This window comes from Muscardinus avellanarius (genome assembly GCF_963383645.1).
Source record: "Muscardinus avellanarius genome assembly, chromosome: 6".
Taxonomy (NCBI): Eukaryota; Metazoa; Chordata; class Mammalia; order Rodentia; family Gliridae; genus Muscardinus; species Muscardinus avellanarius.
In genome coordinates, this window is record NC_137791.1 from 79,382,563 (window position 1) to 79,392,282 (window position 9,720).

The window sequence follows — 9,720 nt, forward strand, 5'->3', positions numbered from 1 at the left end:
TCAGTTAGTGCACGGCCTAGTAATATGCAGGGTTGGCTGAGAAAAATCTGTAATCTTTTTCTTTTCCTTCTTTGTAACAGGTTTTTTTTTTTTTTTTTTACTTTTCCTGAGAACTTATGAAACAGTTTAAAAACCCAGACCTCTTTATCCTCTTCTACTCCAAATATAAAAAGCTACAGATTAAAACTCATGTAAAATCCTGTCAGAAAAGCCACAAATTAAAGGTCTTATAAGAGCATGACTAATTCATTACTTCTTCCTCTTATTTCAGAATCTTTGAAATCTAAGATGGAGCCTCAAATGTTTATTTTCTGACATTGAAAAATCTCTTCCGAATAAGTGATGAAATGCTATGAAATGCTAGAAGAAATCCCTGAGGATCAAGTGCAACTATTAGATACTTCTGGAATACATGGTAGAAGAATTAATGTAGAAGTTGGATTCTAATCTAACTTAATGGTGGTATAGCTTGGACATGTCACTCTAGGATAATCATATGTGTGTGCGTGTGCACGCACATGCATGCATTTGTGAATTATTATTTTTTTTATTTTTGGTGGTAGTGGGGTTCCTGGAAGCCCTTCTACCTCAGGGCTACACTCCCAGACCTATTTTTTTAATTTTTTTTTTAATTTGGAAACAGGGTCTCTTAAGCCAGTGCGGATGGCTTCGAACTTGTGTGATCCTCCTGTCTCTGCCACCAAGCACGGGGATTACAGGCGTACACCACCATGCCCAGCTGCATTTGTGAATTAAATGATCTGCCATGCATATTTCATTTGCCCATGGCAGGGGCTTGCTTACTGCTGCATTTTATTATCATTACTGCTGTACTCACAGTACAGTGGAACAATAGAAATAACTAATTTAATTTTCAGTGAAAAGATCCAAGCAAAACTTTGCTGGTATCTCTCAGCTTACTCTGAATTGGGGTTTAACTACCAGCTCTAAATGGTGCAGTATCTTCCATGTCTGCCCTTTGTCTATTAGATTTTGTGGACAGATGGTAGTCAGAAGTAAGAGCTAAACTTTAGAACAGCACAACCTGGAATTCAGTAGGATGGTCTGAGTATATATTTTGGCCTAAAATATAGAGCATTACATTTTTTGAGAAAGTTCATAGAGAGTGGGGGTTGTAGCTCAGTGGTAGAGCTCATGCTTAGCATGTGAGAGGTTGTAGGTTCAATCTTTAGCACCAAACAAATTTTAAAAAGTAAACCAGAAAAACTTAATTTGACTATGCACACTTTACTACAATTTTGTGGGCTTTTTTCCCCCAGAAATCAGAGGCAGAAAGAACATGAAATTGTTGAATTTAGTAATCTTCAGAAGCATCTCCTTCTTCCATCTGATAAATAGAAAGCTAAAATAAGACAATCTTAATGGAGTACAAGATGGTAGAAGTATGCACACATGCACACATCACTCATTTGGCCCTTCCCCAATTCCCACCCCATTTCCTCCCCCCTTTCTCCTCATGTTTGGCGTAGTGATTGACTTTGATATGTTTGTGAATGTACATCATGCACATTAGGGAATTTCTCTCTTCTTCCCTCCCATCCCCCTCAGTTAGGTCACCTTATTTTCTCATTTATGGTTTCTCCTTCTTCATCTAGAGTTCCTCCTATGACTCTTTTTTTCCTAGCTTCCAAATATTAGGGATAGCATCCAATTTTTTACTTTTTGTGACTGACCAATTTCACTTAGCATAATGTTCTCCAGTTTCATTTTTTTCTTGCAAATGACATAAATTTGTTCTTTATGACTGAGTAAAATTTCATTGAATACATATCCCATAGTTTTGTAATCCATTCATCTGTTGGTGGAGATCTTGGCTGGTTCCATAGTTTGGCAATTGTGAATTGTGAAGCTCTGAACATGGATACGTAGGCATTAGTTTGATAGTTTGGTTTCTATTCTTTGGGTAGAGATCCAGAAGTGGTATTGCTGGATCTTATGGTAGTTTCTTTTTTCTTTTTCTTTTTTCTTTTCTTTCTTTCTTTCTTTCTTTCTTTCTTTCTTTCTTTCTTTCTTTCTTTCTTTCTTTCTTTCTTTTTTTTTTTTTTGTGGTACTGGGGTTCCTGGAAGCCCTTCTACCTCCGGGCCACACTCCCAGCCCTATTTTATATTTTTTTAAAATTTGGAAACAGGGTCTCCTAAGCCAGCACGTGAGGCTGGCTTCGAACCTGCGCGATCCTCCTGTCTCTGCCTCCCAAGCGCGGGAATTACAAGTGTGTGCCACCACGCCCGCCTTATGGTAGTTTCGTTCCCATTGTTCTGAGGATCCTCTATAGTGTTTTCCAAGGAGGTTACACTAATTTGCAACCCCACCAACAATGTATTAGAGTTCCCACTTTTCCACATCCTTGCCAGCATTTGTTGTTGTTTGTGTTTTTAATGATTGCCATTCTAATTGGAGTTTTGCATCTCTATGATTGCTAATTATGTTGAACATTTTTCACATATTTATCGGCCATTTGAATTTCTTCTCTTTTTTTAACTGTACTGGAGATGGAACCCAGAGGCATTTTACCTCCTAGTGAAACCCCTGGCACTATTTTTTATTCTTTATTTTGAAACAGGGTCTCACTGAATTTCAAAGGACCTCACTAAGTAGCTGAGGCTGTCGCCAACTGCAATCCTCCTGTTTCAGCCTCCCAAATGCTGGGATTACAAGCCTGCACCACCATGCCCATCTGAATTTCTTCTTTTGTGAAGTGTCTATTTTTTATTGGGTTATTTATTTTTTTAACTGTGAGTTTCTTAAGTTCTTTGTATATTCTAGATACCAGTCCTCTATCAGAGGAGTAGTTGAAAAAAAAATGCTCCCATTCTGTCAGCTCTCTTGAGGTTCTTGCTAGTTTCCTTTTGATGCACAGAAGCTTTTCAGTTTAATGTGATCCCAAGTATTGATCCTCCTTTTATTTTTTTCTGCCTTAGGTGTCTTGCTAAGAAAGTTTTTACCTGTGTATGTGTTGAAGTGTTGGACCTATGCCCTCTTCAAGGAGTTGCAAGGTCTGTGGTCTGATTTCCAAGTCTTTGGTGTATCATGAATTTGATTCTTGTGCAGGGTGAGAAAGTGGGGTTTATTTCCATTTTTCTTTATATAGTTAAACAGTTTTACCAGCGCCATTTGTTGAAGAGGCTCACTTTTATCCAGGGTATGTTTTTGGCCCCCTTTTCAAAAATTAATTGGCTATAAGTGTGCAGATTTGTTTCTGAGTCTTCTATTCTACTCCATTAGTCTATGTGTCTGTTTTACTGTGGCTTTGTAGTATAGTTTAAGGTCAGGCACTATCATGCCTTCTGCATGGTTCTTGCTGCTGTGAACTACTTTCTACCTCTGAGATACACCCCAGTCCTATATTTTTTTTTTTATTTTGAGGCAGGGTCTCACTAAGTTGCTGTGGCTTGCCTCAAACCTGTGGTCCTTCTGTCTCAGCCTTCTAAGTTCTAAGATCACAGGTTATGCCAGCACACATGGCTACATAACTCCATCTTTATAGAAAAGGGGCATTCCTGATTAGATGCCAGGTAGACTCTGGACCATGTGGTATAAGAACTTTTTTTTTTTCTTGTGGTACTAAGGATTGAACTCAGGAGCATTCTACTTTCTAGCTACACCCCCAGCCCTATTTTATTTTTAATTTGAAAGAGGGTCTCACTAGGTTGACAAGCGTCTCACTAGTTGCTGAGGCTGTCCTTCAACCTGCAATCCTCCTGTCCCAGTCTCCCAAGTACTGGGGTTATAAGCCTATACCACCACACCTCGCTATAGTATAGAAACTCTTAAGCTAGTAACTTTTGGAAGAGCAATGTTGTAAAAAATATAAGACAACTTATAATCAACTGACTCACATTGTACTCAAAATATCCAGCCTATTGTTTAATGCAAATTGTTAAAATCTATTGCCTAATCATGTGGCAAAGGCTTTTACAGCTAGTCATAAAGACCAAGGCCTTAGATGGTATTTGTAATACTAAATGGAGAGCATGGATTTAATGATTTCCACATATTTAAAAAGAGCTGTGCAGTGCTTATTTTCCAAGATAAATGTGTCACTAATCACAGTGACTTTCAGCAAGAATGTACTTGCATGCTTGAAACATCTCAAGGCAGATTCAAATGCAATATTCATACCTAATCTTTGAAACTTACTAAAACACTAAATTACACCTTAAAGAATACAAATTGGAACAAAGACTAATATAAGTGACTATATACCTATGTATGCGCATACATATAGAGTCACATACACACATACACACTAAGACCTCTGCTTCATGTTTTTTTCAGTATGGGAGATCAAACCCAATACTCTGCCACTGAACCACATCCCAACCCAAATGCATATTTCTATATATTATTCTGCCTAATTTTAACAATAATTTTATAATACAGGTACTATTATCACGTAAAAGATAAGGTACCAGCCATGTGTGGTAGCACATGCTTGTAATCCCAGTACTTAGGAGGCTGAGACAGAAGAATCATATATATGAGATAAGCCTCAGCAAGTTAGTAAAATCCTCAGCAACTTGGCTACCCTGCATTTAAAAATAAAAAGTAGCTGAGACATCATGGCGGCGCCCGTGTAACCCGGTCCCACTGAGAGGGGGACTACGGCCGCGGGGCGGCCCGTGGGGGTCAGTAGCACCATGCTGAGGGCTGCGTGGAGGGCGCTGAGTTCAAAGCCAGGCAGTGGCCCAGGCCGCAGGCTTTGGACCTACGGGAGGAGGGTGCGCCAGGCTTTTCCTGGGCGGGTGTGGCCTGCAGCCTCAACGTCTCCTCCTACAGGCCGCCCGTGGATATGCCGTGCAGAAACCAGTCCAGACCAAGCACCTCCTTCCACACTGCTCAAAGACTACCAAAACATCCCTGGAATTGAGAAGTTTGATGATGTTGTGAAAAGACTCTTGCCTTTGGAAATGGCCAATCGGAAAGAGAAGCTAAAAATCAAGCAAGCACAGTTGATGAACAGAGTGGTGGCAAACCCCGAGGACACCAGATCCCTGGAAGCTCAAATTGTTGCCTTGACCATCAAGATCCGCAATTATGAAGAACACATGCAGAAACATCGAAAGGATAAATCCCACAGACGCTATTTACTGATGAGCATTGACCAGAGGAGAAAGATGCTGAAAAACCTTCGTAAAACCAACTATGATGTCTTCGAGAAGACCTGCAGGGAGCTGGGGATCGAGTAGCCTTCCCCCTTTGTATTACCGAAGAGCTCACCGCCGCTTCCTGGCCAAGAAGGCACTGTGCATTCGGGTTTTCCAGGAGGCACAAAAGCTGAAGAAGCAGAAAAAGGCCTTAAAAGCTAAAGCTAGAGCTAAACCTGCAGCTGTAGCTGCCCCAAAACAAGAAGAGAGTCCTTCCAAAGCCTGACCAGAGACATTAAATTAAAAAAAAAAAAAAAACGAAAAAAAAGGAAAAAATAAAAAATAAAAATAAAAAGTTTCCGGGCGTGGTGGTGCACACTTGTAATCCCTGCACTTGGGAGGCGGAGACAGGAGGATCGCTCAGGTTTGAAGCCAGACACGCTGGCTTAAGAGACCCTGTTTCCAAAATAAAAAGTATAAAAATAGGTCTGGGAGTGTAACCCGGAGGTAGAGGGTTTCCAAGAACCCCAGTACCACCAAAAAAAAAAAAAAAAAAAAAAGTAAAATAGGGATGGGGTATAGCTTGGAGGTAGAATGCCCCTGGGTTTCATTCCCAGCACCAAAATAAAAAACAAGATAAGGTACCAAGAGCTTGATATGCTACATCAGTAATTTTCAAAATATATGGGTATATTTTTACTATATCAAATCATTGGTAGAAGCAAAACCACCAAAGATATAAAGTATGGAGCATAATTAAAAGCACAATAAAAGCAAATACACAGAAATACACTGCATGAGCATATCAATATTATTGAATCTTGTGTTTTCTTCCACAAGATTCTGTCCCTCTGCTTCCAACCAATATAATTACAACACTAAATTTTGACTCAATTTTTTTTTTGCATGAGAAGTATAGCTATTCCAAGAACTAGCCTAGAAATTTATTTATATATAGTATGTCTTAGTTTTTATAAAACTATATCAATGTTTAGACACTCATAAACTTAAGATAAATAGTGTTTGCATAATTTCTGTATACTTTCTTTCAGAATTCAGCAGCTGGTGTTGTGGTTTCAAGTTAGTAGTTATTCATGATTTCATAAGAATGACTTCGTGGTTTTCTTAAAACTAAAAAACTTGAGATTGATTAGGAATAACACCAAATATGTTTTCCCATAATTTTGACCACTTTATTATGTTTTTAATGAAAATGTTGAAAAATGAAGTAATCTTTAAAGAATTTTCTGCTTTTTGTCTCAAATCCAGGCAGCAGATTGCAGAAATCTCTTCAGCTTTAACTTTGGTTACTCTTGCTACACAACTGACATTTGCCAGCACTGGCATATATATATATATATATATATATATATATATATATATATATATATATATTTCAACATTGTCCATCTGAATTATTCATAGAATTGTTAAGATGACCCATTCTTCCTTTCCCTGGTGAAATACCTATTGAGTGCCTACTAAGTACTGAAAACTATACTCCAACTGGAGGTTTCATTTATGAAAAGAATCAATCCAGGATATCCGTATCAAGAGGACACTCATGAATTCACTCATTGTTAAATTCATTTGGTAAAACATCTGAAGAAACAGAGTCCTAAAGGCATCACATCGACTCTACACTTTCCTGGGAGCCTGGGTTAGCAGCCTTTGTATTGGGAGCTGCTGCCTTCAGCAGATGTGGGTGGAGGACAAATGTGGGGCACTCATGCTGCTTTTCCAGGTCATCCTACACCCACAGTAAGAGTGTGCTCAGTTACACAAGTAGGCAGGCTTCCCTTTGATGACAGCTGGGGGGCACCTGGGGGAAAAGTACAAGGTGAGCCTGGAATAGCTCCATCTGCCAGAAAGTAAGAAAGTGTGCAGTAACTATGGGGGATATGTCAAAAAGGAGACAGGGGCCCCCAAAGGAGTTGTTCTCAAGGAAAAAGGGAAATGTGAGCAAAGGAACGCAGGGATTAGTGGAGTCAAAGCCTGGTAGAGGAGAATTCTAGACAGAATGGAGCCCTCAAGTGGAAGCATGGCGGCTGTGGGTTTGAGGAGCAGTGAGGAAGGAGCCCAGGATGGCTGCGTGAGCAAGCAAGGCACAGCACACTGGCTTTTGTTTTTGTTTTTTTTTCTGGTGTTAAGGATGGATCCCAGGGGTGTCCCACCTCTGAGCTACATCCTAAGCCCTATTTTATTTTTCACTTTGAAACAGGATCTTGCTAAGTTATCACGTGCTGCTGGTCTGGAGTGAACCTGAGCTCCTCCTTCTCAGGCTGCCAAGTACTGGGGCGACAGGTGGGCACCACCACGTCCAGCTCAAAACACTGTTGCAATGCCGTCAAAGGGGTAATCAGGGGCCATGGCATGTGAGACTCTGTGACTTGCTTCCAAGAGCTTGGGCGTCAACTCTTGAGTGACTGAGGAGCCCATGGTGGGTTCTGAACAGAGAAGAGTGTCCTAGTCTGGCTTGTGTTTGAAATGAATCCACTGGCCAGTGTGTCAAGAATAGAAGTGGGGGTGTTTAAGGATACAGCAGGCAGGGTACTGAAGACAGAAGCACAAGTTGATACATCCTGAAACGGGAGGCAATGAGACTCCCTGTAGGATTTGATCAGGAGTGTAGAGAAATGGCAGGGTTGGGGATGCTTGTTATAGGGCAGCAGATAGACACCATGGGACTGGAATGCTTGGCTTACATTCAAAAGACACCGAGGGGTAAAATTTATAAGTATTGGAATTTAAATTCTTACTTTAACTGCAAGTATAGGTTTTATCAGTTTAGGACCTTGTAAAGCATTCTGCCTTTACTTCAAAAGCCTCCTTAAGCTTAATCCCATCTTGTAGGTAACCTTAAACTAGCATCTCATTTCTTCTGTTCTGAATCATCAATTTCTTAATGTATTTTATAATACTTATAAAAGATACATGCAAGGAACATAAATGCTAATGTTTTAAAAATATAAGTAACTAAGAAGGAGAAAGGGAGAAAAGGAGCCCAAACACTCCTGTGTGTGCATGTGAGCAAGCTCATAACATGTGTGTAAACACACTAGTGTACAGAATCATTTTTTGCTCCTTTAATTACCTTCTTTATCTATTTTTCTAGTTAAGAGACAGAATTGACTGGGAAAACGAGGATGAACTGAGAGAGAGAGAGAGTTTTGTCATCTTTATACGAACCTGGGCATATACTTGTAAGAGCTCAGCAGGCAGAGTCCAAGAGGCAGCGAGTTTGTTTCCTTTTGACCCTTCTGCTTTCATTCCGAAGCTTCATCTCTGCATATCTGGGGCCTAGGTCAGAGCTGGCCACCCAGAGATTTCCTCACCTTTCTAATAAACATTGCATCCTATTCATCACTCATGTCCCACTTTTTACACTATCTTGATGCTGCAGACAAAACTAAGTCACTGATATGTTTCTACTATTTTACCCTAAGAGGCAAATGAATGAAGTAGAGCATTATCAAAGAATTTTAAAGAAAATTTGCAGAGCTAAATGTTATTTCTAATAGGAAAATAGACGAGACTAAATTCTTACTGCAGACTATCTCTTGTTCATTTAATAATTAACACATTTTAATTGTACAAATGGGACTCACTGTGATATTTCAATGTATGTAAATATCACACACTAATCATGTCCATACACACTCTTCCACCCTCTCCTCCTTTTCCTCTCTTCCTCCCCTTGGCCATTTTCCTAATCCCTAATAGTGCCTCTTCTCTTTCAGGCCTTTATAGCTGCCTTCATCTTCTTTCTCTTCCTCTTCATCTTTTCCTTCTACTCTTCCTTCTTTTTCTTTTCTATTTTCACATATGACAGGAAATGTGATAATGTGATACTTGTGTGACTCATTTTGCTTAGCATGATATCTTTCAGTTCCATCCATTTTGCTCCAAATGACAGGAGTTCTTTCTTCTTTATGCCTGCTTAATATTCTATTTTGCAAATATACCACATTTCCTTCATGTATGCATCTGCTGAGAGGCACCTACACTGTTTCCATATCCTGGCCATTGTGAGTAGTGCTGTGATAGGCATGAGTATGCAGGTGTCTCTTTGATATGCCAACTTCATTCCTTAGATGTATACCCAGGAGTGGTATAGCTGGATGATACGGCAGTTTTACTGAGGAAAATCCATAGTTTTCCACAATGGTTGGACTAATTTACATTCCGACCAACAGTGTATAAGAGTCCCTTTTATTCCTCGGACTCACCAGCATTTGCTATTTTTTGTTTTGTTTTGTTTTGATACTAACCATTGTAACTGGAGAGAGATGGAATATCATTTTAGTTTTTATTTACATTTCCATGTTGGCTAAATATACTAATCATTTTTTCACAAATTTATGGCCATTTTATTTCTTCTTTTCAGATAATTTGCCCATTTTTTCATTGGATTACTTGGTTCTTTGTTGTTATTGTTAATTTTTTTAGCTCCTTACATATTATAAATATTAACCCTCTGTGAGATGCAGAGTTTGTAAAGACCCCCCCCCTCAATTTTTAGGTTGTCCCTTCAGTTGTTCCCTTTATTGTACAGAAGTTATTAAATTTGATAAAATTCCATTTTTCAATCCTTGCTTTTCTTTCCTGTGCTTT

The 9,720-nt window shown here is 39.4% G+C and overlaps 1 pseudogene across 1 annotated transcript; it reads left to right on the forward strand.

Annotated features, from left to right (window-relative positions):
- The first annotated feature begins 4,659 nt into the window (after window positions 1–4,659).
- LOC308263881 (small ribosomal subunit protein uS15m-like) lies at window positions 4,660–5,529 on the forward strand (annotated as a pseudogene). The gene has a single exon. The product of its transcript is annotated as a small ribosomal subunit protein uS15m-like (transcript).
- The last annotated feature ends 4,191 nt before the right edge of the window (window positions 5,530–9,720 follow it).